The sequence below is a fragment of the Heloderma suspectum genome, chromosome 2 (genome assembly GCF_057233095.1).
Source record: "Heloderma suspectum isolate Gila_16-S chromosome 2, 16-S_ref, whole genome shotgun sequence".
Classification (NCBI taxonomy): domain Eukaryota; kingdom Metazoa; phylum Chordata; class Lepidosauria; order Squamata; family Helodermatidae; genus Heloderma; species Heloderma suspectum.
Window position 1 is genome coordinate 182423946 of NC_139459.1, and position 14437 is coordinate 182438382.

Genomic DNA, 14437 nt, shown 5'->3' on the forward strand with positions numbered 1-14437 from the left:
AAACACAGGAACACGGTATACAATGCACATCCATCTGCAACTGCACTGTGGGAAAACAGGTGAATGCCACAAGAGAGCCCCGTGAGAATGCAGTGACTTGTATATGCCTGGCTAATTCTCGAGAGAGCTTACTTAGAGAACTCTGGTTATATGACGATTGGGAGGCAGAGAAAGGAAAAGGCACAGACAATGTTTATCAACCTGTTTTATTAAGCACTTGCCAGAACTCAATAGAAAAGCAGTCAGATACAACAAAGATTTATTGAGTGTTGGCCCTGCGTTGGAATTACTAATATTCACAGCCTAATTCAAAGTAATTTCTCTTTAATTTGTAGTGCTGCTGAGCTCTGAACATGCATTATTGCTTATTTTACAGCCACTGCCCTATGAATTACCAATGTAGAATTACCAATTACGAACCAGAAGTCTGATTTCCAGACAATTTCGACCGGGAGTGGGGAGAGGAGATGTCTGGGTTAGCAATTATGTTATGCTGAGAGAATAGAACCTCAGGACAAACTGGGCCCATGTTGTTGTATAATTAACAGGAGATGCATAGAAAATGATTTACTACATTTTAAGGGATAGCCAATATTCCTTAGGTACACTGCCACAATCACTATGTTCAAAAGGGAAGACTAGCCCACACCAATGTGTGAAGTGACAATTCTAATTATTGACTATGGAATCAATGAAAGTTAGTTGTTCAGGCTTAATTGACAGAGAGCATACAGGTGCAATTTTGTATACCCAGTGTTAGAACACCTGTGTGTGAAGGATATGAGGATTCCATACACTGTATAGAATTCTAAGAGAATTCTAACCATAACGTTATGGTCGCTGCCTTATTGTGCCACAAAAAAAGCAGCCACCTTGTTCCTAGCTCTTGAGAAGCAACTTCCATTAACAGTGTGAACAGTAGAAGGAAGCAGACTAATCCTGCTTGTACAGACAACAGGCTTCAACTGCAGGGCTGGGAATACTTCCTGTTTCTGTATTATCGTCTCCATGAGTAGCATGGAAAGGAAAGAAGGCAGTTTGTGGGTCAGAAGTGACCAAGGCCTTAAATATAGCTCAGCATAAGGCACCATGACTTTTACAGGAGTGGATCACAAGAGCAACTTTACACCAGTATTCCTAGGTCTGCACTAGTTTTCTGTTGTCAGTCCATCAGGTTCTACATACTGATTTCAGCCTTTAAAATGCTGATTTTGACACTGCAAGCCCCAAGAGCTACCTCCTCCTCCTTCTTGTTGCCACTACAGGAAACCTGGTGCCTTCCTGATGTTTTGGACTACAGCTCCTCCCAGCCAGCATGGCAAATGGTCAGGGATTATGCATATTGTACTTCAAATTATCTGGAAGGCACCAGGTTGCCTAACCCTGATTTATCAAATCTGTCAGGGTAGACTTTTGGACACAACCTTCTGCCTCAAGTGTGAATTTCATTTCAAGCACTTATGCCCCTGCATTTCTATCAAAATACTCAACGACTGAAACATCATCATCAAAGGAACCAACCTAGCTCTAGACAGATTTTGGATGTTTGCTTCCCCATCCCAATGTTCCATTAAATATTTGAAACTCTGTATCTTTTAGAAGTGATCCAAGAAATAGGAGTAGGCCACCTGGTACCCTCCTGATATTTAGACTACAACTGCCATCAGCCCCAGCCAGCATGGTCAGGGCTTATCTATTTATTTATTTATTTATTGTACTTATAGGCTGCCTAAGAACCAGAGTTCTCTGGAGGTCTACAGGTAAATTAAAAATTGCAAAACAGTAGACAATGATAATATGTTGGCTGTGACTCGTCCCCAGTCTTCCACACTGAGGATGGGGTTCAAGATGCGTCTTTTTAACCTGGCTTTTTACATTGTTGTTATGGTTTTTAGGGTCATTTTAAATGTTTCACTCTATTTTTATTTGATTATGTGTTTTTATCTTCTGATATTTTTGTTAGCCACCTTGCTCAGCTTCACAGAGGTGGTGTAGAAACATAATACATAAATAATGCACATAATAAAACCAAAATAAAATAAAATCAGCAGCAAAGGGTTAAAACAGTGCACCACAAAACCCAAGGAAGGCCATTTCTAGCTCTCATCACTGAGGGACAAGACTATTACCAGCATGCCTATACAGCCCACAATCCCAGCCTGTAGTCACTGTTAAGGAAATATCCAAGGCAGGTTAGGTTGTATATTTCCTTAACATCACATACCACTCTAGTGCCCCTAAAGTGCCCCTAATTTACCCAGATCTGTCTCAACAAACTATTCTATTATTATACAATTCCAAATGTCAGGCTCATAATAAAAGTGTACCAACTTATCAACTCTATGTAAATCAAATCATTTCACCTGATGTTATTGTGATCTCTTGATGCAGAACCTGGATTTCCTCAGCTCACTGTTTGAAAAACTCTCACAATAATCACAGTTCAATAATATGGAATCACACACACACACACACCCAGTTTGAAAGGCAATTGCTTCCAATGCTAGCAACGCTTCAGGGTGAAGAGAATGGAATCCAGAAATGGGGATTTCAACAAGATTTTTATTTATCTGTTTTTAGTCACAAGTGGTGTCCCACCCCTCCACCCTCAAAAGAGAGAGATTTCAGCCCCATTTTGTTTCAATTACCACCATTGCGGAGTTTGTTTCTGGAATAGAGAGACTAAAAAGACAGTCATAAATCCTACAAGCAAGGCTCTAGGCAACGCGCCATGCAGAGCAGCAAACTGAGGATGATGGGTTCAGCTGAGGTTCCCTCCTTGCTGACAGGCACAATGGACTAAAAATCACTAACTGGGGGGCGGGGGAGAGATACAGCTGATCAATCTCGCACTGTGCCTTGCCAGCCAACATCAGGTTGTTGTATCTCACAGTTCCTCCTCAGACTGGATTCACAGGATTTTTATTACACTACAGCCTAAACCTACAGGTGGTGGGAAGCAGGGGAAGGAGACCCTATGTAGATGCTCTCCCTTCCTCGAAGCCCACAGCCCCTCCACCATTGCAGCACGAAAGCTGATAGGATAGCACATTTTAACAGCTACTTAGTCTTTGTCCCCTGCAAACCACATCTACCCTCTACAAACTCAATCTGGTTTTATGACATAATAATTTGTGGGGAGGTGGATTGAAGGGGAAAACATTAGATACCACTCATATACATATAGGGCGCAGGATAGCATAGAGTTACACTCCAATAAAATATCCTTTTATTAGAACTTGCCATATTTGGAAGTCTGACCATTGAGCTGGGGCTTTGATGAGAGGTGTCCTCATGCAGCAAGTGGCTTGGCTCACTTGCTTGAATCGCCTGGCATTATTGCTTGGGAAGCATCTGAATGCAGTGTGCTTGTTCTCTGCTTGTGGCATACTGAAGTCTGGACTGCAAAAGTTGATCTGCGAGGAGATAGATGGATGAGCCCAACCAAGTGAAACTTCTAGGTTCAGAGTCAGTCTCCTTCTCTCTCTCTTCGATCACCCTTAGCATCTGGTAAACAACAAGTGAAGGTTATCTCCATCATGTCCTATTTATGAACTTCCTAGAGCTCTCTGTGTGGCTGCTGTTGGAAACTAGATGGACTTTGGTTTGATCCAGCAGAGCAGATGTTATAGTCCTGTCTTGCATCAGAAGTTAGACTGGAAGGCCATTTTATCTTTGATTCTAGGATTCTCCAACCAAGGGACTCCTAAACATGTATGCATATTCACCTACAAGTGGATTGGTTATAACTTATTTCGGTCAGCCTTTTACACATGCAGGAATTAGAGAGGCACAATGCAAGTTTGTGTGGAGAGTGGCAATTCCAATCTATGTTAAATTTCAAGTCCAAAAGCAAGGGATGGTGGTAGCTGTGGTTGGGATTAATCTAATCCAGCTGTAGCTAACTCTTGGATAGCCTGAAGTGTCTCCAGACCAGACCTCTGTAGGATGGTAATGTACAGAGTTACTTAGTCAAACAATTGCCTAGAACTGGTATGGAATTTTGAAGATTCACACACTTAAGGAGTGCGGGGGGGGGGGACCCATTCCACCAAGAATGTCTATTAATATCAGTGGCAGAAGTATATCCTGTAGGACAGCCTTCCCCAACTCACTACCCTCCAGAACTTTTACACTATGACTCCTAGGATTCCTAACCACTGGCATACGATGGGAGTTGCAGTCTAAAACATCTGGATGGCCAGCTGCGGGTTATTAAGTTCAGAATCTGTTCTTTTACAATGTTTTAATTATGGGGTTTTATTCTTTTATCTTGTTGTTCACCGCTCTGAAATCTCTGATGTGGAGTGGTATACAAATATTGTAAATTAAATAAACAAACAAACAAACAAACATATCACAACTAGCCAAGTCCCTCCTTCCACAATCCATGGCTGAGAAAAACAACTTCCACTTGGTTCATATCTTTGCCAAATTACTCTGCCTTATTTCAGGGATGTTTAGTTAGTTAGTTTCATGCCACCAACTATGCTGAGGGGTTTTAAGGCAAACAAGTGTTTTATTACACACACTCAGCCTTAACAGAATTGCACAACCACAAAATTCACAATGAAGCTGCAGTGCTGAAAGTAAACAGCTTTTTCATAACACAATTCAGCTACCATTTGTCACCTTCAGTGCCCCTAAATGTGACAAGCAACACCCACTCCCCTGCCGCCTCCCCCACACACTAACTCAATGCCGGTAGCTGAAGTGATGATGCAAGGGGTGGTACTTCTGCCCAGGTTTTAGTGCCGCAAAAGACTTATACTTCCTCCCCACTCATAGTGGGAGAGAGCTGAAGGAACTGAGCTATACACATTCCTCATTCACAAGAAACTGATCAGCATGTTTAGAGCTATCATACATACAATGAACACCTTCAGAATTATTTCTTCCAGCATTCAAATTAAAAGCAGCAGTATTGTATATTGTGCTGGGAGTGGGAGGGCGGTGTTCCTTCTCAGAAGGTTTTCCTTTTTGTATGAATGAATCAGCCTCACACTCTCAAGACAAGCGTGGGAGGGGGGAGGGAGGTAGCTAACATGATCCACTGTGGCAAGTAGGACTTGCGGAGCTCATGGGGTTCAGGAAGGAAGAAAGAGGTGGGCGACTAGGATGGACAGGCTATGCCTAATCACTTTCACCAGGCAAATAAAATGAATTAAATAGACAGAGCATCAGGGAAGCCACAAGCTAAAATCTGGGTCAGGGAAGGAAGAAAAACACACACACACACACACACACACACTAGGGGTAGCAGAGGAGAGATGTGAGTTTGGTTATGTTGGAAGAGCTAAGCCAGGTGGAAAGAAGCCAGTGAAGGCAGCGTCAGCCATGCACAGACAAAACTGGTTTTCTCCCACTTGAACCACTAAAATCAGTGCTGAATTACAAGGGGTTCAGAAGGGGCCTGGCCCCCTTATCCTGTGTGATGACCTCCTTAGCTACTGCTTTTAGATGAGCAGGGGGCATGTTTTTTGGCTAAAACAGGGAGGAGTCAGGGACTGGGGCTTATGGATTTCATTAAGGGCCCTCGCATTACACTTCCCCTACCACCACCACTATTATTTGATCAGTGACTGAAGTGAAGGCAAGCAGGCATTGCTCCTTCCCCTTGCTCATCCCCAAATAAAGTGATAAAAAAAGGAAATCAAGCTCTCTCTTTGGGACCTAATACAGCTAATGGTAGCCTAACCTCCCTGTGCCCACAATCGAAACGGTTTTCAAACATCAGGCCAACACCAACATCACCATCCTGCCAATGTCAAGGGCCTGGTTCTTGAGGGAGGTAAAGTCTCTGTAAGACTGATAGACGAAAATTGCAAAAATAAAAAGATACTATGGAATTGAAATGTTCTGTTCCGTAGGAGTTTTACTTGATTTTCTCCCTATGTGGTCATTAAAGGGCTTCCTTTGGGGTCAGAAGCAAATATACATGAAGTTCAACCTCATCAGCATCAGCACCATTATTACTGGGTAATGAAAGGGAATCTTCCTGTCCATTCCTTCAATTCATACTGAGGAGATATATGTGTAGGTCTCCTTGGAATGCCAAGGGCATGGGCTCATCATCTTCAGCTCTTTCTGAAGTTGAGAGGCATGAAAAACCAATGGCCAGTGCTGCACGTGCCATGAACAAGGCAACAGGGATACCTGACAAAAAAACAATGATAGCCAGATTGTCTATTAGGAGGTTAAAATCCCAGTTTAATAGATGACCATGATGCTTATGTTACTCAAGAGCCAATAGTGTTTTCCCTTATTTAATTACAGTATCAGGCCCATTTTTAGGCAAGCTAGACATCCATTTTGCCATATCTAAAATGCAAAGTTGTCAGTATCATTCAGGGGCAGAGTTTCTAACCCACAAAACAAAAGATGTTTATTTTAATATAAGATGATAGCAGTTGGAAAAGAACAGAAGAAGCAGCACATTTTCAGGTGAGAAGAACTTATTGTAAGTGAAGAAATAACTGCCACAAAGATTGCTCCGGAAGAGCTGCCAAGAAGATATTTCCTATACCCCGAGCCACCAAATTGCAAAAAAGAAGTGCAGAAAGCGAAATATGGAAAGAGGTTCTGAGGACGCTTGACTATATTTTCTCTTCATTCACCAAATACTGAATTTTGTGTCCTCACCACCCTCAGTTTTAGGAATATAGACACTACACATTATTGTATAATATCCCTATATTCCTCATGGGTTCATAAACAGTTACATTAGGGCCAAATTAAATATTATGCTAAAGTGCCTCTGCCACCAAATACCACTGTGGTGGATCCATTAACAGCTAATTGAAGTTACATCAGGAGTTGATGTCATTACATTCTTCTGGGTTTCCTCCGACCCCCTGACAGCCAAAGCGGTGGAACATGAGTGGAAGGAAACAGAACATCATGACATCATGTTATGTTTTAAGTTCTGCTACCTATTGCGGGGGGGCTGTGAATTTACTCTAACAATGGATTGGCCCTACAATAGTCACATAAATGCATGGTCAAATCACGGCTGCTCTGCAAGAAAATGTATCTTCCAGAACCAAGAAACTGTTGCCTCCAACTGTCGAGAGAGAAGCCTAGAACAGCTGCTCGACCATCCAGCCTAAGAGAAAATCATGAAATTAAAATTACATCCCTCTTCTTGTTCCAAAGAAATGTGAAAATAAAGAAAAGAGAAAATACAGAGCAAACTGTTTCCAGTTGCTTTAGGGAGGGAGGGAGCACACAGTTCCATAGGCCAGCCAATTCACAGCAGATTAGCAGTCAAAAACTTGATTCTGACTACCAACTACCTGGGCCTTCACCGTGTCCATTCATCCAATCGAGAGGTGGCAGAAAACACGGGTTTTGTTTCACTTCTTCCCAAAACAAAATTCTCAGCAGGTGGAAGAAGAAAAAAACACAGGCTACAGCAACCTTCTTCTGATGCTCAAGTCTTTCAGTTCTACAACTCTTGCACAAGGTTTTGGTATTAACGTCACATCTCACTGAATTAGTACATCCTGCAAGGTTAAATGACGATGTTCTTGTTTTCTATTTGCTCATTGGCCTCTGGGTCAGCCAATCTGAATCATGCCTCCATGGCAACAGGCTCTATCACTACGAGCAACGACAAGGTTTTTTTTTATTATTATCATCTATGTTCCCAAGTTTCTTTTTTTTTAAACCAAAACCTGCTGCACGTGTCTGTCGTGCAGCACCGTTTCAAAGCAAGCAGGGTGCTTCTCTTGTCAAAAGTGGTCAGGCATACAGCACATTGAACATTCAAATACAAAGCACAGAAGTGCATGGTTTCTGCTAGCTGATGTAGGGAAAGCTAGCAAAATGCCAACCCCAGCTCCTATACAGTTGAGGGTGGAGGTAAGACAGAGGCAAAGGGGGAAAGAGGCAAAGGCCATCTATAAACAGCAAGAACAGTCTCCTAGTTGGCTCAAAGCAATGAACAAACCTGACTCGGGCAATTTTACAGTGGTCAGAGGATATTGCCTGACCCGCTTTATCCAAAGGGTGCAAGGATGTTTTCTCAGCTGGCCTCTCTGCAATTCCCCCCTTTGGCCAAAGATGATTGGTGGTACAAAGGCCGAAACTCAGCCTGACATCTCTAAGGCTGATGTTGGCTCAAATCCTGACACTAGTTGACATTTCACTGCATTAGAGATCAAGAGTTTCAGGGCAACAGTGGCATTTGTCATGGGCCTGCAGTGAGTAGGTGATACCATTGAGGAGATCAACAAAGTCACAAGCAGCCCATCCCTCCCCTCTGCTGAGTGCTTAACCACAGGAGCTGCAGCATGCCCCAGCTGTTTAAACCAGCAGGCATGAGCCCCACAGCACACCACTCACAGCTTTGTCTGCTATTCTCAATTGCTAGTAGTATTCTAAAACACACACAATACAGATTATAGCAGTGTCCTAGGTTCCTGCATGCCAGCTACCTGTCCTGGCCTTAAGTCTAGAAGTTAGAGAAGAAGCCCAGAGAGCACCTGTATTAGCACTGTGCTTTCAGAATTCCACCCTGCAGAACAGGTGAGGAGGAGGTGGATACTAAGTTACCAAGCCCCAGTCTTACTAAGGTGCTGCTCAACTGGACAAGGAAACAGGCCCATCCATTCCCGAAGGACTTACACCCTGTTGTTAAGACAACCAAAATAGATTGGAGGATAGTCAGGGATTGGCAAATGAGTAATGAAAAGAGGGATTAGGACACCTCAGCAATGGAGGAAGATGAGAGTTGGATACTTCAGAAAAGGATTTGCAGAAAGAACCTTTTGCACAGGAGGGCAACAAGCTCTTGAGCTGCAGAGATCTCATGCACAGAGTTGCCAATTTGATCCATTAAAGGTGTATGAATAATTTGGGACACCATCTCTGTCTCAGAGACTAAGAGACTACTCTAGTAATTCCCACAAATAATCTGGCTTTATTTAGCTGTTCCAAGGCACCAAGCTGGTAATAAGCAACCTCTAAGGAATTAGCCACACATTCCCATGTCACGTTATTCACCTGGTAACTGCAATTATCACTTCATAATGCAAATGCGTGCAACTCCTACCATGCATCACTGCCACTTACCACACCAGGCAACACACTTTACTAGCAGAGGTTTGTCAATTACTTGAACTTAATGCCATCACAAATTTATTAGCCTTTATGGTGCCACAAAACTCTTTATTGTTTGGACTGAGTAGACCATCTCACTAACAAGTCCTGAAACTATTGTTGGCTGAATAGCGGGAGGAAGTGGCATACAATCTGCAGGGCCCCATTTGCTATGTTGCCCAGTTTGGGGTGCCAGGAAACTGGCTTCAGTCCAAAGGTCTTGCTGTGTGAGCAGAAGGAACTTCTACTGCTGTGTTTGTGTGTGGAGGGGGATGGGGGGTTGCCAATCTTCTTTCCCATCTGAAAACCTTCATGTCCTCCAAAAACTAGCTCAGGAAGGTTGGTTAAAACTCCACAGTAGGATTTTTGGATCCAGGCCACTAACTAGGAGGGTGTGAGAGGGAGACAGGTAGAAACCTTGCTTCTTGCCTCAGTAACACCTGTACTGGATTACTACAACTTGCCAGGGGTCAGGGGGTGTCTGAAGAAGTGTTCAGAAACTGCTACATCTAGTCCAGAACATGGTGACCAGACCTGTTAATTGGAGCTGGCTGCTGAGAGCACATAACACAGATACTTTGTTTCTGAGCACACTTCAAAGTGCTATTTGTAAAGCTTAAAATGCTAAATGTCCTGTAACTCAAAGTTCATCTCACATATGTACCCCTAGGCAGTCCAACATCTTCAGAGGAGGACCTACTTCAAGTGTCCCCACCCTGTAGTTATAAAGTGTTTGCAACCTTGGCTAATCTTGCTGAATTTGGTTCATTTGGTTTCTGAATTTCGTTTATATCACTGTTTTGTAGTTTTTAATGTATTTTTATTGTATGCTTTCACTACTTGTAAGTTAGCCTGAGAATCCATTTTAGATCTTCAGAGCAAGATACAGGGTTCCATAAATGCACTCAACATGTTGCCATTGGTGGCCAGGATCTCTTCTGTGTGACTGCATTTCTGGATGAGGGCAAAACGGGAGATCCCTCTCTCACACAAGCTCCCCACACATTGCAGGGAACTCAAAGAGGGCAGGGATCTCTTACTACATGCTGGGTGAGCGAGACACTTCTCCCTCCCTGTATCATTGCCATCTGCAGGAATTTTTCTGGGGAGTGGGGACAAAGTACATACATAAGTTACTAGAATCAGAGAATAAGTATATATAAGAGAGAAGGAATTAGCTTTTCTTTACACCAAGTTGGGAGACATTCTCTAGCTTCTTCCAAATGCCTCCAAAGCTCAGGTTGAGGTGGCTAAATTACCTCTACCTTTCCCCAGGTTCCAGAGAACTCAAGGAAAGGGAAGGGTTGTTCTCTCACCATGCTAGGCTGTAGGAGTAATTAGAATGAATGAAGTTTGCTGCTTCTGGCTATCCCAAAAGCCCAGTACAGTGGAAGAAAATAACCCAGCCACTCCCCCCTTTCACCCATCTTGGTCTTCCAGAACTTGAGAGCAAGGAGTGGGGTCATTCATTCACCTTGCACCATTCTTTGGAGGCACTTGGAAGCAGCTACCATGATTTTTGCCACCTCCTGCCTCAGAGTGTCTCACCTGAACATGAAGCAAGACGCTGACACCCGCTCCACTTTCTGAAGTCCTTTGTACGAGCCAGAACTCAGGACCATTGAGACAACCACAAAACATGGCTAGCTCCCAAAGCCATGAATGAACCACAAGGGATAACAAGTCATTAATAAAAAAAAAGATAAAATGTAGAAAGAATTATCAAAGATCAGAATGCAATGACAAAAAATTTCCTGAAATAGGTCACATCAAGAGCTATTTTACATGTTAACAATTCACCTAGAATTGAAATACAATAAAAGTCTTGCAGCTTCCCAGTGCTGGTTAAACTGAAACACTCCCCAGGATTGTGCAAAATGCATTCTGTGATTAAAAGTGTTTTAAACCCCCAAGAGCCACAATGGAAAGCTTCCTCAAGGGACAATCTTCTCATGTGTTAACATCCATTGATTTCAGTGGCTGAAGAATCTTACTGAGCCTCGAGAACCATTGTACTCAGCTTCCTCAAGAAACCAATGCTCTGGCCGACAGCCGCTCCAGTCAGTACTGAGTACTGGAGCTCTCAAAGCTCAGAAAGATTCTTCAGTGACTGGAATCAATACCTGAATTGTATTTCAAGTATCCGTAACTTGAATTGCATTGCATCAATTACTAGCTCTTGGCTATCAGAATTCTGCAAGGCACTACCAAGGCCAGCCAAAGTTTGTGGACTAATAGTGGGAGACACATTTTAAATAATACATTAAATTAAAGTATACACTATTCCCCCTCCTTAGGGATGTCTGCCTCACACTTTAGAACCATGGCTTAAATAGACATTTTCTCAGATGAGCTTGTTCTCTTCTTTCCCCACCCTCTACTCCAAGTTCTTCCTTACAACTGAATCCTTTAACATGCCTAGGATTCATCCTGCACTAGAAAAACTACAGGATCCCCTTAAGGCACAAGGAACCAAATCCTAAACGATGGTCAACTAAAGACACAAGAGGACATTCACTCTGGTCCCTACAGGAACATTACTTCTGCTCCACTCCTGTTAAGTGGAGCATTGTTTCTTTTTATCTAGGTATTGCTGGAATATCTTGCATCCATCTTTGCACTGACTACATACTAAGGCAGAAGAGATTTTCTTGGACAACTTTACTTTGGCTAGACAGTCACTTTACACTCTGTTCTCAGAGCAGCTGTTAGAATGCTAATAGCATTTGGGGTGGGAGTGGGGACCAGCACAGAGGTCTTCTGACATCTAAGTGCAACAGCACTACTAATCAGAACAACAAACAGTGACAATGTACATCCACCCAAGGCATCAAAATTATGGCCACCGTAGATTCACTTGCCCAGCTGGATTTCGTGACGTAAGTAGCACTGAACATTCTTGGAAGCAAGCTGAGTTGGAAGCAAGCTCTATGAATCAGGACGTATGCCATATTGCTGCTCATAGTTATCCCCACATCACTGGAACTGGTTGCCTAAAAATATATCCTGTGACACAGCACCATCAATGGTGTCAAAAAGGCAGAGCAAAGAGACATAAAGCAGAGTTGTTGATTACATCAACATAAGCAACTATTGGCTGGCAACTAGCCAACGGTTTTCAGGTTCTTATTTCATGCACACACCCTATAATGGGAAATCTGGAATCATGTCTAGGATTTAGACCCATACACATGGGCGAGAGACACACATGTGCATTCATCACATAGCTGTATATGCAGTATGCATATGACGCAGCTGTAAGATAAGAGTTTCCTGCTGCCTATGCAAAAATAAACTATGGCTAGATTCTTGCAGGGAAAATTCTGGTCCAGCTGTAAGCTAGTAAATCTGTTGAGTCCCAGCCAAGCTCCCCACAACCCAATGCTGTAACTGTGGATGTTATACCTGTGGAACTATACCCATCAATGCTGTGGTCTACAAATGCAGCAGAATGAGGTGGTAGAGTGGACTGAATCAAATCAGAATACAGGTGGAGGTCCCACTTTTGAATGTCCCCTCATGTAAAAACAAAATTGTAAAAAATAAGTAACAGAACACAGATAAAGGTTCCAACCCAGTCTATTCCTTGCTGTGAGGTTTTCTGTTTCTGTTGTTTTACAGAGGCAAGCATTTTAAATAGGAAATCCAGCTATGGTCTGAAGTTGTACAGTCCACTCTACCACCTGTTTCTGTTACATGTCTAGACAAGACCAATCTGTATCACGTACCTGTTTCCTTATCACAACAGAAGAGGAAGGTAGTAGCCAACTCTAAACTGGGACTAAAGGTAGGTATAGCATACTAAGGGGTTCTGGTATAATAGCAGCTATGCCATATTGCTTCTGGTACTGGAGCAGTTTCATTGAAGTCATAATGATGCACTATACTGATTTCATGATGGTCCAGTTTTTGGTAGATTAAAAGATTTATCATCTGGTGATAGGCAGTCAGTGCCATCACAGCATCCTGGTTTCACCACTGTCAAGAGGATATACATTTTAGTCAGCTGTAAAGGGATAGTACCCAGGGCCAAACAAGTACAATGACGCATACGGTTGCATTTTGACTGTGCCATCACTGCTGATCACCCTATTTGCCCTTAGGACTAAAGGGGATCAGCACCCTATACGTGTACTGAGTTAATATGCCCTACACCTTCAACTCCTCCATCTGGAACGGCCTTTTTGTGGAGGGTAGAGGGGGTAAGCCATGATCTAGCACACTAATTCTTATCATACTTTGAAGGTTTTAATGCAATTAGACTATTATGGCGTGCTCTGGGGCTAACTGCACACTACATCCCAACTGCTTACTAGGGTATAAAAAGTAAAAGTATACCACTCTCCTCCAGTCTGAATGCACAGCTTGTCATCCTGCATGAATGATGCAGGGATGATATCAATCTTCAGATTGGTTGTACAAGTGTTAACATAAGTCTCTAGCTACAGAAAATAACATTTAAAATCCAAAACCTTGAAATCCACTCTACTCTTAAAGAATTCCAAATCCAAATACTAGGGTACAGCCTTCAAGGCAGCCAGTGTCTTCTATGAAGAATAACCAAGAAATATTTCCCTTTTTCAGCCAAATAAAAGTATTAGTATTAATCTGAAAGCCTATAAAGTAAACTCTGAATAAACACACAGAAGTCTAAGACTGGACTCCTCTACAGAACTGAGAGTTGGTTCATTCATGAAAAAAGCTGAATTAAGGACAATAAATTTCAAAGAGCAAAAACTGTATGCCACATCTTATATAGTACCAATGATTTGGCATTGAATTTCTATATAGAATCATAGAATCATAGAATAGTAGGGCTGGAAGGGGCCTACAAGACCATCGAGTCCAACCCCCTGCTCAATGCAGGAATCCAAGTCAGAGCATCCCTGACAAATGGCTGTCCAGCCTCGTCTTGAAGGCCTCCAGTGTGGGAGAGCCCACCACCTCCCCAGGTCATTGGTTCCATTGTCGTATTGCTCTTACAGTCAGGAAGTTTTTCCTGATGTTCAGCTGGAATCTGGCTTCCTGTAACTTGAGCCCATTATTCCGTGTCCTGCACTCTGGGATGATCAAGAAGAGATGCTGGCCTTCTTCTCTGTGACAACCTTTCAAATACTTGAAGAGTGCTATCATATCTCCCCTCAGTCTTCTCTTCTCAAGGCTAAACATGCCCAGTTCTTTCAGTCTCTCTTCATAGGGCTTTGTTTCCAGTCCCCTGATCATCTTTGTTGCCCTCCTCTGAATCCTCTCCAGTTTGTCTGCATCCTTCTTCAAGTGTGGTGCCCAGAACTGGACACAGTACTCCAGATGAGGCCTAACCAGTGCTGAGTAGAGG

The 14437-nt window shown here is 42.8% G+C and overlaps 1 protein-coding gene across 6 annotated transcripts in view; it reads right to left on the minus strand.

Annotated features, from left to right (window-relative positions):
* R3HDM2 (R3H domain containing 2) overlaps positions 1-14437 on the minus strand; it is a 172514-nt gene that overhangs the window by 75193 nt on the left and 82884 nt on the right. For 2 of the 6 annotated variants that reach the window (XM_084836603.1, XM_084836602.1), the window contains exon 1: positions 3244-13907. The exons of the other annotated variants lie outside the window; for them this stretch is intronic. The gene's annotated coding sequence lies outside the window, so the exon portion shown is untranslated. Of the gene's footprint in view, positions 1-3243; positions 13908-14437 lie in introns of those variants that run through there. 6 annotated transcript variants of the gene reach the window in all.